At 31.4% G+C, this 23,021-nt stretch overlaps 1 non-coding gene across 1 annotated transcript; it reads left to right on the forward strand.

Annotated features, from left to right (window-relative positions):
• The first annotated feature begins 19,079 nt into the window (after positions 1-19,079).
• On the forward strand, positions 19,080-19,182 carry LOC149180750 (U6 spliceosomal RNA). Its single transcript, XR_016257877.1, has one exon. It is a non-coding gene; the product is annotated as a U6 spliceosomal RNA (small nuclear RNA).
• Positions 19,183-23,021: the final 3,839 nt, after the last annotated feature.

The raw sequence follows: 23,021 nt of genomic DNA on the forward strand, positions 1-23,021 counted from the left end.
TCGTAAACTTAGAAGCAAACCAAAATATATGGGACCTCAGATGAAACAGGTGTAGGAAGTTTATTTAGAATGGAAATGCATATTACAAATCTAAACCATCAGATCTATTTTATAAAAGCATAAAAATGTTTGATCAATGGAATTATTTTACTTTAGAAGATAGAGAAAAGTCTCTTGTTCAAGAGTCCTAATTGTCCTTCTACAATCTTCCTATAATAACATTTCCAAACACCTAAGAAAGCAGGAAAGAAAGCATATAAATGAAAGAAAGTAAATATTATTTTCAGTTCAGTTCTTAGCTCATGGAGAAGAGTCTCATAACTGAGGAGATCTTGGTTTTCCTTCTCACATAAAAACTAGCTACTGAAAGGAAATCAATCTTCACATAAATGTAATCTAGGAAAGCATATAAGAAAGTAAATCTTGTTTCAGTTTAGTCTAGCTCATGGAGAAGAGGCTCCTATCTGAGGAGATCCTGGTTGTCCTTCTGACATAAAAACTAGCTACTAAAAGGAGAACAACCTTCACACAACAAAACATGGCCATAATATGAATTCATACTGAAATGATTTATACGTATTTACAACAAAGAAATAAGATGAACATCATAATTAAAATTAGTATATTCACAACATTACTCTACAACAAAGTGTACTTATGTCAGTATGGGGATCCTTCCATTCCTCAATGAGCACACATGAAAAACTATCACACCTTAAGAATCAAACAACACTCATAACTCATGATTTGGAGAAAATGATATTATTCATGTTGAATAAACAATCATAAATCTGATGCTAATGAATAACTGATAATTGTTCTCCCTTCCTCCTTTCCTTTGAAGGATGCTCCTCTTATTTATACATGAATTAGGAATATCTACTCAATAAATGTAGATCCCTTAAATATCTACTAGACCCATACTTGTCTCAACTTATCCCTAAATATTAGATACAAATCCCATGACACATCAAAATCTCCATGATCTTTCTCCTTGGAATATGCTCCACCTCTTGAGTTGAAATTCGAATTTGATCTTGGGAGGCCACATAAGGGTGCCTTGGAATCTTCTAAATGATCTACACATGTCATCAAACTCAAGTCACTTTTAGGTATACGCAAATACATGCTATTTCTCCAACTTTTAATCATAAATTCACTCTATAACTTTGGAAAATGAAAATATAAACTCATATGGTAATGCAAATATAGTGTTATGTAATGATAATATGATGAAATGAGGTGAAAAAATGAGGATAAAGGTAAAAATGGAATGAAAATTTATGTTAATTTGGCGGCCCAACATACCCCCCAACTTAAGTTATTACATGTCCTCATGCAATCTATTACATTGATCATGATTTGATCTTTTGAATTCTCCTGCTTTTTCATGAACTTTGGCTGATATTGATTTTTTTAACTTCACATAATTTTCTTTTTGACAACTTTGTTCCTTTTTGCAAAGTCTTATTTCTTAAAAACATTTGATTGCAACATATTATTTTGGGTGGTTCTTGTGTGACAACCAAACTTTGATTAGTATTGGTTCTTGTGTAACAATACTTTCGTTTTTTTTGTGTTGCATCAAAAGACTTTGAAAACATTTAATCAACCATTCATTCTTTCATCATTATTTGCAAAACATGTAACATTTGAATCATAATGCAATAGTAGTTGTTTGGAAAAAGTATGTTGGTTAGGATGACATGTTCATGAAGGACATATATGACATATGAAACATGATAATGGAGTATGTATGTGAATATGAGGTATGAAAGTGAACATGGTGTAACATTTTCCAAAAAATATAATTTTAGTATTAAAGGAATTGGATGATAAAAAGCTAGAAAAGAACATACCTTTACTTACCTGAGTGGACAAACCGTGTATATGTAGAAAAGTGTAGCTCTTGATACTGAATCATGGAATGAAGAATACAATAATGTGATCTGTGTCTTGGTTGCATACATGATGGATGAAGTCATAAATGTGGATCCTTTATTACTGCTGAATCTGCTACTGAATCATATAGTTTTCATGTCGTTCCATATCGTGGCACAATTCTTTCCATGTGAATAAATGTGTCGATGTCAAACATGAAAATAAGTCATTGGATTACCGACCATTGATGAATGTCGTTAACCAATGTGAGGCAAACTCACCATTAATGTCAATGAGTGCCAAGGTACCCAAGTACATCTTGCAAAGTGCGAATAAATGAGCTGATGTCGAGCCACTTGCGAGATCCAACAAACAATGGACATTAATGTATTCCCATTGTTCGTTGGCGAGAAGAATTGCCATTAAGGAATGCAAGACTTAAGGTACTAATAATGACTCTAGTCTTTATCGCAGATACGATGCTGAGATCGATGGGTCAAGACTTGTTGAAAGGTGGGCCTTAAGGAATCCCACATCATTCAACGCGAGTTCTTACAAAATGATTGGTAGGACTATAGCTACAAGATGTTATGGTCAAATAGTTTTTATGGTAAGGAAAACAAGGCAATGTAGAGAGATGGTTGGTTTATTTGTGAGGGAAAAAGATGAACTGAAAAGAAGGAAAAAATGTATGCGACTCAGAAAAGTAGACATGCATGAAGTCATGATGGATAAGGCAATGAATCAGTGGACTTTAACATGAATGATTGATAAGGCTTTGAAGGAGAGGTGTGGGTAACATGGGTAACATAAGATTGGGTAACCTATTTGAAAGATTTTTTTGTATCGAAATATGTCCCAACATATGTAATTAGCTCCTTCAAGCTTCCAATGATGAGTGTGATTTCTGGAGATCACATTGGCATGGACTTGTCGCGCACCTGTAACAGCTTAGTACAAATTCTGCATGAAAATTGTGAGAGATTTTTGAAGGACATAAAATGTAAGAATGAGTATGAATTCTTAGCAACCAAGATATAAAATGAACTTTTTTTTACTTGTTTCTCTTGCCCACAAGTTCCTTTGAAGTATCTCTAGGAAAGTATAAATTTTGTTCAAGAAGTATGAAATGTCCATTTGCAAAAATTTTAATTTTATTTATTTGTTGTTGTTGTTTTTTTCTAAAACCAAAATTTGTTTTGTATTGTTATTTAAAAATAATAATAATAATAATAATAATAATAAGATCACAAAAATTTGTATTGTTTTGATTTTTTTCTTCATAAGATTTATTATTATGAATGTCTTAAAGGCACTAAGATACACTTACAATATGAAAAGTGTTAAAAGAATCCAAAGATCGTGAATTAGAAATGATTATTCACTGTTCACGACATGAAATTCTAAAAGCATTTATATAAAATCCAAATAAAGTTTTTTATTGATTATTATTACAGTGAAGCTACATATCACTAGCTACAAAACTGTAAACCACAATATGTAATCTAAACAAAATGTTATCATCAAAAAAAAAAATATGGCCAAAAACAAATGTTTGGGCACCGAATGCAAGGTAATCTTTAAAATTCCAGTCACATGCAATGTTTCAGATTCGTGATACTTACTTCTGAACCAAATCCTCCCTTTATATTCATGCTTCATCGATATGATAATGTTGAGGCGACAGAAGGATGCAATCAATTGAAAATAATTTTCAGAGTCACAGTGCCATCACGAAATTAATATTAGTCAGGCAAGGAGGAGATTTCTGAGTTGCAGATCTCTGCAATGTTATTTTTCAATCAATGAGTTTGATCAAAAGTATAACAGTCTTAGTAGTTCAATGGTGCAGGGCCTCTGCGACAATCTTCACTGTTTCACTGCAACTGAGAAACCTTATGCTAATTTGCGATAAAATTCCTTGTAGAAACTAAGCGTTGGATCCATTTTCTGATCTGGATATTGTTCTCGATTTAGCAGATTTCTTCTACAAAGTCGATGCCAGGTATGACATTGATTTTCGCTACACACCAGCTACCACTCGGAGATATTTCTTCACTGTTGGGACATGACTGTGTAGGTTATTTTTAATGGTTTGTAGCCAGATCACTTCACCTACATCATCGATTTTTCAATGAATTATGTAGCTGGAGATTACGGTGGAGCGACATTGTCCCACGTCAAATTACATTCCTTCTTATCTGCTAGCCAGGATTTTTGCACCTGCAACCAAAGAAAATCTGAATTAATAATATCGAAAGCGTCAAAATGAACAAATAGGAAAACGCTTTGCTGTTGGTTCTGTTGTATGTATATAGTACTTGTACATTCACGGAAGACACAGCAGAGCCAGAATTATATAATGCATCTTAAACCCTAGATCAAACCGAAACAACCAATGAAGAGTGGCAAACGCAGCAAAATCAGGATTCTTCGATCATGCTAGAGAATCTTGGCACGATCTCTTCCTTATTTTATGAACTGAAACCTGATTTTCCTCATGGATTTTCGATCTCCATTATTTTTGGGATTCGTTGTCATCTTGCCACTTTTTTCCAACGCAGCATCTCTTGTCTTTCTCTAACGCAGCAATTGACTTTCTCCCTCACAAACTGACAAACTCTACCTCGTTTCCATCATCAAGTGCATTCTTCGTTCCTTGTCCTCGTTGTCAAAACGAACAACTGAATGATCTCATTCCTTGGGCTCCAGGTGGTGTGCACAGGGAATGACCGGTTGACAAATATTCTTCCGTTGATTGGTTGTCCTTAGAATTCTGGCGAGCCATAACTATCTGGTGTTGCGCACAAAATATGGCCTATCGGCCCTTCAACTCTGATTGAACCACGACCTCTAATGTTCCCATTGCGTTGATCCCATTGTGAGTGTTATGATATCTCCGTGATCTTCATAAAAGGGAATGGTCAACTTGTTTAAGGAGATATACAATAGGTTTGGTTTTCATTTGTTTTTTTTGTTTTTATTACTTTTAAATGTATTTTTTATGCTTTGTTTTATTCATTGTCTTATTGTTTCTTCTTTAAATTAAAATAAAAAATTTTATTCCTATTTTTTTTTATGTTGCAACAATTAAGATTTTTTTTTTTTTTTTTTTAAATCAAAATCTTTTAAAAATACTTTTTTTATTCTAACCCTAAAACAATGTAGGATTTTTTATTAATTTAGGATGAAATTTTTTTAGCAAATGGAGACAAGTATATTCCAACCCTGAAAACATTTATAAACATTCTACTTTCTGATCCTCGAGATCATGCAAAAACACGAGAGGAGAGCATACTTATTCGAAACATAAAATATCATTCTACCTAATCTATGCTAATTGAAAATTACAAATCATTACGTGTAATTAAATTTCCAATGTAACCATTCACGCAATAGTAGTAAAAATATATTCATTTTCAATTTCGCAAATTTAAAATGAAAATATACAAGGATGATCAAATCTAGTTTTTGTGAGTGTGATATAATGAAATAAAAACAACATCGATCTAACCTCGTACTTGTTTGAAACCATTGAAACCACCTTTCGATAAGGCTTTCATAGGCATGATTTCCACTCTCATTCAGACCATGCTGCAACTTCTCTTCGTCCTCCTCAATCTCCTGTTCAAATAATTGTTCATCATCAAACATATAGGATTCTTCGAATGTTAATTCATTGTTTTCTTCTGGATGAGTAGTTAAGCTTTTGGCTACTGTCAAGATCTCTTCTTCACAAGAAGAGGAGATCCTAACATTTGCTAGGATCTAAGTGAGTTGTTCCAAACTTATACTCATCGTTCTTCCATATATACATATGGATTTTTATTGTATTTTTGTTTTCTTTTTTTTTATTGAATGGGGGTTTCTGATTTGTGTTCCATTTCTATGTTTTCTATATGAGAATAAACTTAAATGAAAATTCCTAAATGTAATTAACCCTAAATAAAAATGATCCTAAATAAAAATGCTTCCTAAGCAATCCTCCTAACTAGCTTAAATCTAAGTTTTCTTCCCCGGCAACGGTGCCAAAATGTTGGGTGATTTAGTTGTCTGCTAAATCCTTGTCATTTAATTTATCAATCCGGGGGTATTGTAAACTTAAAAGCAAACCAAAATATATAGGACCTCACATGAAACAGTTGTAGGAAGTTTGTTTAGAATGGAAATGCATATTACAAATCTAAACCATCAGATCTATTTTATAAAAGCATAAAAATGTTTGATCAATGGAATTATTTTACTTTAGAAGATAGAGAAGAGTCTCTTGTTCAAGAGTCTTGATTGTCCTTCTACAATCTCCCTATAATAACATTTCCAAACACCTAAGAAAGTAGGAAAGAAAGCATATAAATGAAAGAAAGTAAATATTGTTTTTAGTTCAGTTCTTAGCTCATGGAGAAGAGTCTCCTAACTTAGGAGATCTTGGTTTTCCTTCTCACATAAAAACTATCTACTGAAAGGAAATCAATTTTCACATAAATGTAATCTAGGAAAGCATATAAGAAAGTAAATCTTGTTTCAGTTTAGTCTAGCTCATGGAGAAGAGGCTCCTATCTGAGGAGATCCCGGTTGTCCTTCTCACATAAAAACTAGCTATTGAAAGGAGATCAACCTTCACACAAAAAAACATGGCCATAACATGAATTCATACTGAAATTATCTACAAGTATTTACAACAAAGAAATAAGATGAACATCATAATTAAAATTAGTATATTCACAACATTACTCTACAACAAAGTGTACTTATCTTAGTATGGGGATCCTTCCATTCCTCAATGAGCACACATGAACAACTGTCACACCTTAAGAATCAAACAACACTCATAACTCATGATTTGGAGAAAATGATATTATTCATGTTGAATAAACAATCATAAATCTGATGCTAATAAATAACTGATAGTTGTTCTCCATTCCTCCTATCCTTTGAAGGATGCTCCTCTTATTTATACACGAATTAGGGATATGTACTCAATAAATGTAGATCCCTTAAATATCTACTAGACCCATACTTGTCTCAACTTATCCCTAAATATTAGATACAAATCCCATGACACATCAAAATCTCCATGATCTTTCTCCTTGGAATATGATCCACCTCTTGAGTTGAAATTCGAATTTGATTTTGGGAGGCCACATAAGGGTGCCTTGGAAGCTTCTAAATGATCTACACTTGTCATCAAACTAAAGTCACTTTTAGGTACAAGCAAATACATGCTATTTCTCCAACTTTTAATCATAAATTCACTTTAAATACATAAAATTAATAACTTTGGAAAATGAAAATATAAACTCATATGGTAATGGAAATATAGGCTTATGTAATGATAATATGATGAAATGAGGTGACAAAATGAGGATAAAGGTAAAAATGGAGTGAAAATTTATGTTAATTTGGCGACCCAACAAGGAATTTTAATAAAAATTACAGTAAGATGATTCTTTCTTTTATTTAGACTAATGAACCTAGTCAAACATTCCAAAAAATAATTTTCTCTTCTTTAATTATTTTTACTTTAATTTTAGGAAAATCTCATTCATATCAAACAAAGATAACTGATTCTTCTCTCGTGTATCGCGATTGTTGTGATAAAACACAACCCCCCCATTTTTCACTTGTTTACTTCAAATAGTGGGGACTCTTTCTATAAAATTTTTGGCTAAACACCTTTACGATTTTTATTAAGTTAATTATCCTACAATTTTGTTAATTTTTCATTTTTTTAGATTTTCATTTTGATTGCTTTGTTGAAATAAATTTTTGCCAAGCTTTCCATCGATACTTATTTTGCCTTATTTGGTCAACTAGTTTGTAAATGGCATTCTTTTGAAGTTTAATCATTTATGTCGCATGGGTTAGAAATGAGTAAAATGTACAATATTCCATTTTTGTAATTAAATTAGTTCAATAATACATTTATTTTAAATATGAACCCTTAGTTAGTTATTATTAACATTTTTCATTTTTCACTTATGATCCTATTACATAACCCAGTGAAATTATGGAGCTTTGGGATTTCAGTAATTTGTTTCAATTTTCTATTTTCAAATAAATTACTAATCTCAAAAACTCAAAATATCAAAGTGGTTGTAGTTTATTTTTATTTCTTCCAAGAGTGGTTGTAGTTTAGATAGACAAATTATGCTCCAAATAATCTCATTTAGCTTTAGTCCCATAACTTAACTAAACCTTATTAAATTTAAACCAAAAAATAAAATAATATATATATATATATATATATATATATATATATATATATATATATATATATATATATATATATATATATATATATATATACACGATCAAAAGATCGCATGAGGAGTTCTCAAATGAAACATTTTTAAAAATCCCAATAACCTCATTCTCCCAATCTCCTGATTTGCCGATTGTGAAAAGGCATAAGATATTAAACCTAAGTCTCATATGAACCTTGTAATATTGATTTTTAAGTTTCAAGTTTTCATTCATACGTATGAATGAAGTGGTAGTATTAATGTTAATTATTTAACTAATTTATAAATAGTTAATTTGTTTTATAGTTAGATTAAAATTAATTATTGGATAATTAAAATCTAATTTAGGATTAGAATTTAATTAAAAATTCTGATCTTTTTTAGCCCAGCAATAGAACTTCTAGAATTATGCTAGAACTTCTAGAATTATGCCAAATGAGGCCCAAGATGACTCATTGGAAAGATAAAATCAATGAGAAAATTTTTGAAGAGGTTTCACTAACATATTTGGTTATTTACTAGGAATAAAATCAGGTAGAAAATCAAGCTCCAAATTTTTAAACAAAATCAATTTTCTGAGTTTTATTTTCTTCATTTTCATTTGCCAAAGCCTCTTCTAAGTGTAGATTCATTCATCAATAATATCCTTGGCCAATTAAAATCATCATATGCATCAATAGAAAGCTCATATTTCTTTTTTTTAATTAATTAATTGCATTTGATTGGATTTATTTTAATGCCAAAAATGACATCTTGATTTTATTGTTGCATCTTAATTTATTTTGATTTCTTTTTGCAGGAAAACATATGAAGAGATATGGAGAAAAGATTTCAATCAATAAGAATGCTCGAGTAATTAAATATTGGAATTTTGAGCAAATAAAATTGGATTGAACAGATTTATTCTTCAACAAACTTTCTTCTCAAAAATACCTTCGGAAATATTATAAATGATAGATTGCAGAATGCAATAAGGGGTTGCTCTCCTTTGCAAATTTTGGACTTCTAAAAGCACTTCCACGGTAGGAATTTAGATTTGTAAAAGGGAGGAGAGAAAATATCAGATCTGAAGATTATTGAGGATATTTCTTTTGTATATTGAAATACATATGATGAGTAGAGTTTGCACTATTGAAGCTCTAGTTTTGAAAGCAGAAGTTCAAGCAATGTAAAGGACTGTTGGAGACCAGGGTCAGAGAAATGGATTCAATAAGTTGGTATTTCTAATACAACTGTTTCAAATACTAGTTTCATTTTTATGATAACAGGAATGTGTCATTTTTTTCATGTTTGTGCACTTGTGTTGATATGGGTAATTTGTCTCAATATTGTTATTATGTATCTATGTTTTTATGGATTAAATTATGATTTCTGAGTAACTATTTACTCAAAAATCTGTCTTATAAAACTAATTTATTAAATACTGATATGTTGAAAACTATTTCCACATATTATTATTTAATTATTGGATTTACAAATTTGACAATCAATATCATTTTTGTGAATTACTCCTTGAGTGTTGTTGGTTTATTATTTCAGTTATGAGGTCTCAAGAGGATGTGTTTTGGTATTCACAAATGTCCGTTAATTGAAGTACTTCATTAGCTTGATATTAACTAAAAGCAAGACATATTTAAATCCCTATCATTTAATTATCTTTCTCTTAGATGGGTTAGATTGATATCTACCTAATTGAGATAGGATTAGAATTAGTTTCTTCTACTTGCATTATAGAATAAATTTGCATTTAGATTAAGTTTTACATTCTTTTAAGTCCTCCTCTCAAAGAGACAAAATTGTAGTTATGGCTTGGCTGAACCCAAATCAGCTTAATGGTCATTCTCTTGCCCGATTAGCAAGAAGAAGTGATTTGATATCCCTGTCTATTGGTAGTTAGAGATACATCGTAAATCAATAGCAATAGGGAAAAGGTAAATGAACCTAGTTAAACCAGTGGGAGCCACTACTTCAAATGGAAAAGGAGCTGCTTTAAGGTCCGGACCAGGTGGCTATCCCCCAATGTTGAGGCAGACATTTTTGGCCCTCAACATTTTTGGCACTAGGAGGGCATGAAACTTGTTCTCTATTGGACTCTTTTCAATTTAAAATTTTTATTTAAATCACGATGGCTCCTCTTAAACATTCAATTTTGAGTTGTATCCATGGATGTGCATCTTCCAATACTCCACCTGAAGTGGTAAGACTCGTGTTTCAGGTAAATTTTAATGGTAAGAGAAATTCTTCTGGTTTTAATCATGTCTTTCAATTTATTCAAAAAGTTTCAAATTATGATTTTCAAGGAATTGATGAAGGCATTTTATGCAGAATTTGTACTCTCACATTTGCGGCAAAAGCCAAAAAGTGGTGTGGAACTCTTCCAGTTGCCTCAATTCACAGCTGGGATCAATTTGTTACTATTTTCATTTGTAAATTTAACGGCTATGATTATAAATAGGTATGTGATGAAATTGAATATCTACGAAAATTTGAAAATGAGTATGTTAGAGATTTTAATATTCGATTTCATTTGAATTGTTTAAAATTTAAAGTCGAAGATAAACCTATGGAAGTAGAATCACTAGATTGGTTTGAACATATTTTCTCTCTTGCTTTCATTCCCAATTCATATGAAATTAGTTCAAGCTTTGTTCCATCCCCTTCCAACATAAATGAAAATTCCAATATGGATGTTCAAATAAATTATGATGAAGTGGTCTCACAAAGCTTGGAAAATATTTCTAACCAAATGTAAGAAGACAAAAGTAGAAATTTTGGAATAAAAGCTACCTTGAAATATGAAAGTTATTCTGCAGTGAATTCAGAAAATCAGATTGCAAATGATCAAGTACAAGCAGCAATCAAAGTAAATAATAATAGGCAAACTGCAGTACAAATTTCTAAATTTTGTTATGATGAAAAAATGCCAAATTTAGAGAAACAAAGCACAATTCTTCAAGAAAGCACGAGTAAACAAATAAATGATCTACAATATGAAATTTACAATGAAAATAATGTACAAGAATTCTCAAAAAAAGAAATTTTTAAATGCATTGTTTTAGATTCACATTTTCCCCTTTATCCTGATATTTTTACTCATCGCAATTTTCATCATCTTGTTAGTATTTCAGAAAATAAAGAGGTTGATCTAAATAAATTACCAAAAACTTTTTAACAAGATAGATAAACAATTATTGATCATTCTTTTTCCATTAATGAACATTAAATCGTTATTCTTCATTGTTTTGATATATTGGATGAGATCGAAGGGAATTCTAGAGAATATTGTGAAGTCCTTTATGATAATTACTCCGACATTGAGGATGTTGATCTCTATTCTTCTCAAGAGAATTTTCATGAGAAAATTCAAATAACATCTGAAAATGAGGAACGTTTCAAATTAGAAATTATTCCAACCAATTCTCATTCTAGAGCTGTGAATTATCTTCATGATTTCACCATTCGAGAAAACAATCCAATTTACGATTCATATCATGATCAAGCTCTCATTCCTACCCATAATCATAATTCTCTTTCTAATTCACAAGTTGGAATTGCAATTATTCAAATTCCATTATTCTGGGCAATCCTTATGAAAAAGAAATTATTTCAAAACAATCCCAATTGTGTTGTAACAGTAGTTTTACCAATAGTGATTTCATTTTATTTTTTCTTTTACATTTATTTTGTTTAAATTTAGATTTATTTTCTAATTTTATTTTCAAAGTTTTTAACACTTTACACTGACATATTCATCACTTTAATACTAAACACTCAATTGATGCATTGCCCGATTGGGAAATCAAAGTTTCATATTATAGAAATGAACATCAAAAGCTATTAATATTTCAATTTCAATCGATGTTCATCTCTTATCAATTGCGTCTTTCTTCTCAAGGGCAGTGTTAACAAGAGAGTGTATTTTCACAACCTGATCAGCGATCTAATCCAATTAATAATTTTCCATTTTATTTAACAACCTTTCATCCATTTTTTGGCCTATTCGAAAACTATTTGGAAAGTTTTCCTTCAAGGAAGATTGTTAATAGTTTAACATTTGTAAATAACACTAACCATTTTTTCAGGCCTTTGGATCTAAAATCTCAACTCCAGAATCTAGCCTATTATCTTCTCTTTTCAAACCGTTTCAATCATTAATAGAAATCCATCCAGATTTCTATGATCCAATTGGTATTCAACTGGAAAGAAAATTTTAAGAAAATGAGATTTTAATTAAGTTGCCAACAATAACCGTGAATTCTACTTACAGATTTATTTTTCTTAGTTTAATTAGATTTGTATTTTTATTACTAACATTTGAACTGTGTATATATGAAGGAATTAAAATGAGAGAATGGTTACACTGGAAATATGACTATATGTAGTCATTTTCATGTATATGGTTAGAATAGCAATAAAATTAATTTAGTTTGTTTGTTCTTTGTAGTTAATTTATTCTTAATAGTTCTGTAGATAAAAAAATAAATCAAAGCAATTGGCCCTTCTCATACACGTTTAGTGAAAAAATTTCTACTCATCGGAATCGTTTTCATTCTTGCTTCCCATTTTTTAAATCAAAATTTATTACAACAATACCTCTACTCATGACTATGTCTCTCCCTATTTTGAATAATGTATTGACTAAATTCAATTGAGTTTGCACTTGGCACTCATCACCTCAAAGCCACTTTTCTTAACTTAGAGATTTCCTTCTAAGATTTTCTTTTGAGATTAATATATTGAAGGCTTCGATGATAGAAAGCTTTTTGACATCATTATCCTATGAAAAATAAAGTTGTGTGAGCTCAAAAGCTTAATACCAATTTGATTATTATTAATCAGTCTAACTTTTCACTATAATCACATGAAGCTTATGTTATTTTTCTCAAAATTGGTTAAAATGAGCTTAAGGCTGTTCATGCTATTATGTGCACACAATTGAATCTGTAATTATATTCTTTCATAATGAGTGGCTTTATCTTATTTTGGTCTTTAGTTTATTATCTGATGCTGTAATACGCATTATATTTATTTACTAAAGGAATTGTTGAACAGTCACTATAACAATACAAATTTTTCTCAAGTTAATTAAGAATGAGCAGAGGTTTTAAATTGTTGTTGCAATTCAAAAGGGAGCATATTCTCATTTATGTTTCTGATAAATTCTATGAATTTAAAATTTTCCGAACATGAATAATTGATTTCCTTTAGCCCGATTTCCCACTCTAATTTAGAATAAATAATGAGATGATTTTGAACAAAGTCAGAATTTTGATAAATCCAAGGAAGAATTTGAAGATTCATGAGGTAAAATTTACAGACAATTTCCTTCTAGGTATCCATTTACAAGTTCATTTTCATTCAGTTTCTATTTTCCTTAGTTTATTTCTAATTCTTGTTCTATTTCCTTTACAGGTTTCCATTTATTTTCAGAACTTGAAGTAAGTAGCAAACCCATTTCAAATTTGCAAGAAGTTCAGAGAAATTTTATTTGTGATTCATTAGAATTTGAGCATTCTTTAATTTTTATTTTATTCATTAGAAAACCTAATAGACATTTAAAACAGTATCAGAAGATTCATATTGAAACATTTCATATTGCCAACACTACAAAGTCCATACATCTTCGATGTTCCTTTTTGCTCATTCTCCAGTAAAATGACTTTACCAATATTGTGATGTTCACACAATTCTTGATCTGATATGAAATTTAAATCAGGTTCATAAAAATATCACATCCATTCAGTTGCAATAATGGTAGGGGCATAATTTTAAAAGTACCAATGTCTAAGATCTGATATGATATTAAATTCTCATAATAAATTTATTAGGTCCATTCTTAATCGCATATCGGCGTATCAAAAATATTGCATCTTGTACTTAAGTTTTCCGATCGCCTATTTCTTTTGAGGTCCAAAGTTGGTACCACCTAAGAGCCCTGTCATCCATCGCATCGCAACAGTTGTAGAATCATATTGGCATTTCCAACATGACTATTTTCCAATATGCTGATATCACAATCGCTTCATCGCATTTTATTTATACTCATATCACAATTCTAAATCTGTGATGTATAATGTACGATGTGTGAACATGTGCGAAGTACAAAAGCACGATGTGACTATTCCCCAATCCTCGATATAACAATTCTTCAATATTGTGATCGCTCCATCTCATCACATATTCTCATATGGCAAATTTTCCATTGCAACAAATATATTGCATCGCAAAATTAAAATTAAACCTTATCTTAAAATTTTTGATGCGATAGACTCCAATGCATGCCTCTATGCCATTAACATTTAAATCGATATATGGCATATTAGCAAAGGTAAAATTTTGAAGTTTGAACTTTAATCATGGTGAAGAAACATGTAATGCGAATCATCTGATAAGGTGTTGTATTGTATGAAATATTTTAAAGAAATTTTGAGTAACCGCTATGGTACTAAAGCAATTGATAACAAATTTGTAGCATATTTAAATCATTTGGATTTCTCATATATTTCAGTGTTAAATATATAATTCCATAATCAATATGAAATTCAAGACCTCTCTATCTTCACATTTAAATTTCGTTATCTTGGATTTGGTCTTAATTCTGGATAATTTATAAAAAACATAGAGTTTATATGAAACTTATAATATTTTGAGAACATTTATCACTGCATATTCTCATGCTCATTTATGATGCATTTGTTTTAATTTCGATTTCCTTGAACACAAAGCATTCCCTTTTTTACATTTTACTGCTTCCTTTAGTTTAAATAAAATAAATAATGATTTTGGGTTATAAGATTTTGGTTAGTTTGACTTCTTCATGTTTTTAATGTTAACTAAAAGAAGAAGTCAGTTAGTATTGGAGAAACTGATACCTCTCAGGTAAGATCAAATGCAATTATCCAATGGTAAGATTCATGTACCCACTTTCATTAATTTCCATTTTGTTACTTTAGTTTCAATTTTGTTTTTAAATTCTATTGATATATAAATTTGTTTTGCAGCTCTTCATAAAAGCTTTCAATCCTCCGCCAGATCATATTTTGAAGTCCTATACTCTTTTCCTGGTTTGCTTTTGAGAAGCAGCGATAATCTTCGTTGAAACAACTACACTAGGAAGTTTCTGAACCTTTAGTTTGTTTCTTTAAGCATTCCTTTTATTAGAAAATTTTAAGATGATGCTTTGAAACAAGAAGATTGACATTAGATAGAAAGTTTTCATTGTGGCTTAATGTTTTCATCACTACTATCTAAAGCCTAAAAAATTTACAACCCTGCAAGATATAATTTATCTGAATCTTGACATAAGAAAGAATGATTATATAATTATTTTCTTTGACTTCATTTTGTTCAAACATTGGTATAAACATTTTTGTTAGAGTTTATCTTTCAAAACTTGGATTTTCCTTTCTGCTCTTACATTTTTTTTCATTTTTTATTTTTGTTTGTTGATTTCTTTTTCAGATTAGGAATTCTTTTCCTTTTTTTATTTTTCTAGTTTTGATTTTGGTGACTCTGCCATAATTTATATGAAAGACCTTTTTGTTGCCTAACAATGGTCGGCATATGCAAAAAAAAAAAAAATGATTAATAGTCAACCATTGGATTTTTCTTAAATCTCTTAATAAAGTTTATTTTTCTTATTATAAAGGTAGACATACTTAGGAAACAGATTACAAAATAAGAGAGGTGGACAAAGTATCATAAAATCTGAGAAATTTCTTTGTCATCAAAATTGTAATTATTTTGAGATTTCAATATTTTATTAAGATCTTTCAAAATTCTATTACCAGTCAAGAAAATCTATTTTTAACCAAGCAAAGACACTTTACAGCAAAGCACCTTTAACTTTGAAATTGTCATTCTTAACTCTTAAGGAGTCAATAATTCTCCATGTCCAAAAAAGTCATTTTTTATAGTATAATCCAAAAATATATTTAAACTTAAAAGATAAGAGGTCTCATCATGAGCCTGCTTACTATGATCATAAGGGAAAAGTAGGCTAACATTACCAACACTGCTAAACAAACGAGGGTAATATCTTATGATTGCAAACAATTATAAGACAAGGGGTGTCATCACGAGCTAGCTTGTTCAAGTCAATTAGAACCAGTGAATGGCATTGTCAACTATCTCGCTAGCGAACCAGGACAGTGGCTTTTAAGAACTAAAAAATAAAAAACAAATACATAGAAATATAAACATATATAAATGGATTTATCTTTAGGCTAATAATTCTTAAATAGATGTGATTCTGAATCATTGATGATTAAAAGGTAACCCTATCGAAACTATAGATGTTCGCTGGCAATAGTGGCTCTACCTGTGACATATGAGTATATTTTAAACGCTAAGCTGTAAAGTGACCCTTGCTTTATCTCTACAGCTAAGTAAGCATTCATATAGAGTTTTGAAATATTTTAATTTATGTGGAATTTTAAGAAAAATTACTGTAAGATGATTCTTGCTTTTATTTAGACTAATGAACCTAGTCAAACATTCCAAAAAATAATTTTCTCTTCTTTAATTTTAGGAAAATCTCATTCATATCAAACATAGATAACTTGTTCTTCTCCGGTGTGTCACCATTGTTGTGGTAAAATACAACTCCCCCATTTTTGACTTGTTTACTTCAAAAAATGGAAACCCTTTCTATAAAATTTTTGGCTAAATGCTTTTTAGGATTTTTATTAAGTTAAGTATCGTGCGATTTTGTTGATTTTTCATTTTTTCAGATTTTCGTTTTGATTGCTTTATTGAAATCGATATTTGGCAAGCTTCCCATCGATACTTACTTTGCCTCATTTGGTCAATTGGTTTGTAAATGACACTCCTTTAAAGTCTAATCATTTATGTCGTCTCAGTGAAAATTGCGTAAAATGTACAATATTCCAATTTTGTAATTAAATTAGTTCAATAATACATTTGTTTTAAATATTAACACCTAGTTAGTTATTACTAACATTTTCCAATTTTCACTTATGATCGAATTACATAACCCAGCCAAATTATGGAGCATTGGAATTTTAGTGATTTATTCCAATTTTCTATTTTCAAATAAATTACCAATCTCGAAAACTCAAAATATCAAAGTGGCTATAATTTATTTTTATTTTTACCAAGAGTGGTTGTAGTTTAGATAGGCAAATTATGCTCTAAATAATTTCATTTAGCTTTAGTCCCATAACTTAACTAAACCTTATTAAATTTAAACCAAAAAATAAAATAATATAAAAAAAATATATATATATATATAATAAAAAATTTATTATGCAATCTTCCTCGAGAATACTCGAATGAAACATTTTTAAAAATCCAGATAACCTCATTCTCCTGATCTCTCGATTTGCCGATTGTGAAAAGGCATAAGATATTAAACCTAAGTCGCGTATGGACCTTGTAATATTGATTTTTAAGTTTCAAATTTTCATTCATACATATGAATGAAGTGGTAGGATAGATTAATTTAATATTAAAATAAATATTTAATATATAAATATTAAATTTTGAATTAATTAATATATGAAATATAATTAATTTAATTTAATTAAAATTAATTATTAATTAGAATATTGTTAATTATTTAATTAGTTTATAAATAGTTAATTTGTTTTATAGTTAGATTAAAATTAATTATTAGATAATGAAAATCTAATTTAGGATTAGAATTTAATTAAAAATTTTGATTGTTTTTTAGTCCATTTCCAGAATTATGCCAGATTTGACTCATTAACTTTGAAAGCTCATAGATTAAGTTTTACTTGGCCAAATGAGGCCCAAGATGGCTCATTGGAAAGATAAAATGAAGGAGAACATTTTTGAGGAGGTTTCACTAATATATTTGGTTATTTATTGGGTCTAAAATTCGGAAAAAAATGAAGCTCCAAATTTTTAAACAAAATCAATTTTCTGAGTTTTATTTTCTTCATTTTCATTTCCCCAACCTTCTTCTAAGTGTAGATTCATTCATCAATAATATCCTTGGCCAATTCAAATAATCATATGTATCAATAGAAAGCTCATATATTTTTTTTTAGTTAATTAATTGCATTTGATTGGATTTGTTTTAATGCTAAAAATGGCATCTTGATTTTATTGTTGCATCTTAATTTATTTTCACTTCTTTTTGCAGGAAAATTGTAGAAGAGATATGGAGAAAAGATCTCAATAAATAAGAATGCTCCAGCAATTAAAGATTAGAATTTTGAACAAATAAAATTGGATTGGGCAGATTTATTCTTCAACAAACTTTCTTCTCAAAAATACCTTTATAAATGGCAAATTGCATAATGCAAGAAGGGGCTGCTCTCCTCTCTAAATTTTGGACCTATAAAAGCACTTCTGCAATAGAAATTTAGAGGTGTAAGAGGGAGGAGAGAAAATCTCAGATCTAAGGATTATTGAGGATTTTTCTTTTGTATCTTGAAATATGTATAATGGGCAGAGTTTGCCCTATTGAAGCTCTAGTTTTGAAAGAAGAAGTTCAAACAATGTAAATGACTGTTGGAGACTAGGGTCAAAGAAATGGATTCAATAAATTGGTATTTCTAATACTACTATTTCAAATACTAGTTTCATTTTTATGATAACAAGAATATGTCATTTTATTTATGTTTTTGCACTTATATTGATATGGGTAATTTGTCTCAATATTGTTATGATGAATCTCTTCTCTTATGGATTAAATTCTGATTTGTGAGTAACTATTTACTCAAAAATCTATCTTATAAAACTGATTTATTAAATAGTGATGTGTTGCAAACTATTTCCGCATATTATTGTTTAATTATTGGATTTACTGATTTGAAAATCAATATCATTTTTGTGAATTAATCCCTGAGTGTTGTTGGTTTATTATTTCAGTTAAGAGGTCTCAAAAGGATGTGTTTTAGTATTCACAAATGTGAGTTAATTGAATTACTTCATTAGCTTGATATTAACTAAAATCCAGACATATTTGTCTCTTCGGAGACATCCAATAAAATTGGAATGATACAGAGAAGATTAGCATGGCCCCTACACAAGGATGACACGCACAAATCGAGAAATGGTCCAAATTTTTAAAAGGATCGAGCCATTTTGAGAGCGGGAGTGACAACAGGGGAAACACAGTGGCTAGGGTTTCCATACCGAACAGAGTTCGATCCTAATGGAGAGTGGTAGGGGAGGGAGCTCGGCTCCCTCCTACAAAGATGCAGTGTCCAGCAGAAATAAATCACCAACTGCAAATAGTAAATACAGTATGAACTACAGAAACAGGGACAATGAAAAGGAAACAGATGGGACCAGAACAAAAGAGAACAACATCACAAAGGACAAAGAGGAAGAAGACAAAAGTCTGGGGGCAAGAGACAAAAAACGAAAAGGCCCTTGCAAACCAAAAGCAGAAATCACTCCTCGAGTAATTTTAAATGACCCTGCTCTGCAGGAGTGCAGGGAGCATATGGGAACCTTCACCATTATCTCTAAATTCATGGGACTATGGCCCACTGAAAAGGCTTTACAGACGTGGATCAAGTATCATTGGAAGCCCAAAGGAAGCATTGACCTACATCTTGGGTCAAAAGGATTCTTGACAGTAGTGTTCTCTAACATCGAAGACAAAACCAGAATATTCGAAGGAGGACCCTATTTTTTTGCTATTGCTGGTCTCTATATCAGACCTTGGAGAATGAAGTTTGTCCTCGAGAGGGAGACCTTCTCTTCGGTTCCTGTATGGGTAAGGCTCTACTCTCTACCTCTTGATTATTGGCAAACTGAATCATTGGCCACCATTGGCAATAACCTAGGACGCTATGTTAAAGCTTCTAAAGCCACAAGAAGGGGAAAATATACCTCATTTGCTAGGATCTGTGTGGAAATGGATCTATTAGGAGCACTTCTGGATGAAATCATCCTAGAAGTTTTTGATGAGGAGTGGGTGCAGACGGTAGACTATGAACATATCCCCTTCAGATGCCAAGGTGCCACAAACATGGGCATCTATTAAGAGACTGCCCTCTTAGCAAAATAAAATAACAAAGAAAAACTTTATACAACGATGGACACTGAAAGCTTTCAGAAAGTGGATGGTAGAGGAAGGGGAGGAAAAAAGGGATCAAAGCAACGACATACTGAGGGGCAAAAGGGTAGTCAGAACAAGTTTCAAGTTCTAGAAGAGCTGGAAGAAATCACAAGACAGAGTCAAGATCAGGAGGTAGAGACTAAAGAAAAAGGAAAAAAAAAAGAGGACACAATTTATTCCCCAGACATTGACCCCCAAAAAAAAACCATGAGAAGTGAAACTGAAGTGGAAATGGACTAGGAAATGATCCAAAGTGAAACGGATCTGGAAGACCACGAACTTCAAGAAATACTCGATAAGGAAAACCTAGATCTGGAAGGATTTCTGATGCAAGGAACAAAATGAGGAATAGATTCTCTACCACAAGAAGGCTGCAACAGAATACATCAGTTGTTTTTATGGAAAACACAGGAACGAGGAATGGAGAAAGTTAAAAATATCCACAAACAAGAGAACAGAGGAGTGAAAACAATGAAACTAACTCCAGGATTAGCCACCAGAAATCCATGAAAGAAGAGATGCAGAAAAAAGCAAAATGAGCTCCTGATGGAGTGTGGAAAGCTAATGATAGATTCGGGTAAGATGAAAGATCTAACCAGTTACTCATTTACAAATCTTTAATTATGAAGTTTATATCCTGGAATATCAGAGGTCTAGGTAGTAAAAGAAAATAAAGATTGCTAAGTAACAAAATGAAACTAGAAATGCTAGACATAATCTTCATACAAGAAACAAAATGCTCCATTCAGAAAATAAAACAAATCCACAACAAATGGCTCAGTAAATTTTAGTTTCTAGAAGTCAAAGCAGAGAACACAGCAGGAGGCATTCTTACCCTTTAGAACCTCCAAAAAGTTAGCATTGTAGATGCGGAGGCAACGAGAAATTACTTATCAGCTATCATTCAACCAATGGGGATGTCTGAGTCCTTCCTAGTTACGAGTGTCTATGGTCCTCAGAGAATAGATGAGAAGCTTAGATTTCTGAATTCTCTGGTAGATCTTAGAAGCAGACATAAAGAAATCCCATGGGTCATTGGAGGAGACTTTAACATGATTAAATCTCTTTCGGAAAAAAAAGGAGGCACCAGAATCCTCAGTAGAGATTCAGTAGGATTCCATTTTTTCATTGAAGACATGAAAATGGTGGACTCTGAAATGCATAACAGTCTTTTTACTTGGAACAACAAAAGAGAAGGCAATGCTCATGTTGCCTCCAAGTTAGACCAGTTTTTAATCTCTAAGAAGCTTATGCTCACAAATACAGAAATATTTGCTAGTGTTCTCCCTTTTGGAGGCTCTAACCACTGGTCGATTCAATTAGAAATCAAGGGAATTGATGCTCCTAGAAACAGACCCTTCAGATTTGAGAATATCTGGCTCTCCCACACATATTTCATTAGCAACATTGAGAAATGGTGGTCCAAAGATCTACAGGTTCAGGGCTCCAAAATGTTCCTCCTCCACAAGAGACTAAAGCACATAAAAATCAAGCTCAAAGAGTGGAACAAGAAGGATTTTGGTAACATTTTTGTAAACAAAAAATCAGTAGAGATCAAAATGTAGGAACTAAATCAAGCAATGATCATAGATGGTTTTGATAAAACAAAAAGTGAGAAAGCTGAAAAATACAACCTTGATTGGGAGAATTTATGCAAATAAGAGGAAATCTTTTGGAGACAAAAGTCTAGAGTTCAATGGCTCAAAGAAGGTGAACGAAATACTCGTTTTTTCCACCATTCCACCATAGCCAATAGAACACATAATATAATCTCCTCAATATTGAATGAAGATGGGGAGCTCCAGACCTCCCACAAGAATATTGAAGCTCTGATGGTTCAACATTTCAAAGAAATCACAAATGAAAATAATCCAGATAGATACCAACACATGAAGGAGATTATAAAGAATATTCCCAAAATGGTGTCTAGAGCAGATAACGTTAATCTGAACAAACCAATAACTGAAGCAGAGGTTACCACAGTGATCAAAGACATGCAGAATGGCAAAGCTCCTGGTCCAGATGGTTTTAATGTAGACTTTTTCAAAGCCTGCTGGAATGTTGTCAAACAGGATATTTTGGAGGTGGTTGAGGACTCCAGAAGAAGCAGATCCATTCTGAAAGCCCTCCACACCTCCTTCATCTCCCTGATCCCCAAACAGGACTTATCCCTGACTCTTGATAAGTTCAGACCCATTGCTTTATGCAATGTTGTTTACAAAATTATTTCCAAGATCTTGGCCAACAGACTCAAACCACTTCTTCCTTCTCTAATTTTTGGTGAACAGTCTAGTTATGTGGAAGGGAGGCAAATCCTGGATAATATTATTCAGGATCACGAAGTTGTGCACTCTCTCACTAGAAAAAAGTAGGCCGGCATGATCATGCAATTAAACATTGCAAAATCATATGACAAGGTGAACTGGATCTATATCAAAAAGGTCCTTTCCACTTTTGGGTTTGACTATGACTAGATCAGATGGGTTATGGCCATGGTTACTTCAACCAACTTTTCTATTCTGGTGAACGGCTCACCCTAGAAGATCTTCACTCCTTCCAGAGGCCTCAGGTAGGGAGACCCACTCTCTCCCTTTCTGTTTATACTCATGATGGAAGGATTGGGTCGAACCATTAAAAATGCTAAAGTCTCAGGAAAGATCAACGACCTACAATTAATATAGAATGGCCAAACCTTGACTCATCAACAATTTGTGGATGACACCATGCTGCAGGGTATCCCCATAGTCAAGGAAGCTACAACATACAAAAAAATCTTAAATGACTTTGCCTCGGCTTCAGGTATGGAAGTCAATCTCTCCAAATCAATTTTTTTTTTC

This window comes from Pinus tabuliformis, chromosome 3_2 (assembly GCF_031772625.1).
Source record: "Pinus tabuliformis cultivar Carrire ecotype Pingquan chromosome 3_2, CPIR1, whole genome shotgun sequence".
NCBI classification, from domain to species: domain Eukaryota; kingdom Viridiplantae; phylum Streptophyta; class Pinopsida; order Pinales; family Pinaceae; genus Pinus; species Pinus tabuliformis.